This window comes from Bison bison, unplaced genomic scaffold, assembly GCF_000754665.1.
Source record: "Bison bison bison isolate TAMUID 2011002044 unplaced genomic scaffold, Bison_UMD1.0 scf7180017862118, whole genome shotgun sequence".
Taxonomy (NCBI): domain Eukaryota; kingdom Metazoa; phylum Chordata; class Mammalia; order Artiodactyla; family Bovidae; genus Bison; species Bison bison.
In genome coordinates, this window is record NW_011492690.1 from 18,599 (window position 1) to 19,909 (window position 1,311).

The following is a 1,311-nucleotide window of genomic DNA, read 5'->3' on the forward strand; positions in this document are numbered from 1 at the left end:
TGGTGTTTTTCTTTCTGGCTTACTTCACTCTGTATAATCGGCTCTAGTTTCATCCACCTCATTAGAACTTATTCAAATGTATTTTTTTTAATGGCTGAGTAACGCTGAAGAAGCTGAAGTTGAACGGTTCTATGAAGACCTACAAGACCTTTTAGAACTAACACCCCAAAAAGATGTCCTTTTCATTATAGGGGACCAGAATGCAAAAGTAGGAAGTCAAGAAACACCTGGAGTAACAGGATAATTTGGCCTTGGAATATGGAATGTAACAGGGCAAAGACTAATAGAGTTTTGCCAAGAAAATGCACTGGGCATAACAAACACCCTCTTCCAACAACACAAGAGAAGACTCTACACATGGACATCACCAGACGGTCAACACCAAAATCAGATTGATTATATTCTTTGCAGCCAAAGATGGAGAAGCTTTATACAGTCAGCAAAAACAAGACCAGGACTGACTGTGGCTCATATCATGAACACCTTATTGCCAAATTCAGACTTAAATTGAAGAAAGTAGGGAAAACCACTACAGCATTCAGGTATGACTTAAATCAAATCCCTTATGATTATACAGTGGAAGTGAGAAATAGATTTAAGGGCCTAGATCTGATAGAGTTCCTGATGAACTATGGAATGAGGTTCATGACATTGTACAGGAGACAGGGATCAAGACCATCCCCATGGAAAAGAAATGCAAAAAAGCAAAATAGCTGTCTGGGGAGGCCTTACAAATAGCTGTGAAAAGAAGAGAAGTGAAAAGCAAAGGAGAAAAGGAAAGATATAAGCATCTGAATGCAGAGTTCCAAAGAATAGCAAGAAGAGATAAGAAAGCCTTCTTCAGTGATGAATGCAAAGAAAGAGGAAAACAACAGAATGTGAAAGACTAGAGATCTCTTCAAGAAAATTAGAGATACCAAGGAAATATTTCATGCAAAGATGGGCTCGATAAAGGATAGAAATGGTATGGACCTAACAGAAGCAGAAGATATTAAGAAGAGATGGCAAGAATACACAGAGAACTGTACAAAAAATATCTTCACGACCCAGATAATCACGATGGTGTAATCACTGGCCTAGAGCCAGACATCCTGGAATATGAAGTCAAGTGGGCCTTAGAAAGCATCACTACGAACAAAGCTAGTGGACGTGATGGAATTCCAGTTGATCTATTCCAAATCCTGAAAGATGATGCTGTGAAAGTGCTGCACTCAATATGTCAGCAAATTTGGAAAACTCAGCAGTGGCCACAGGACTGGAAAAGGTCGGTTTTCATTCCAATCCCAAAGAAAGGCAATGCCAAAGAATGCT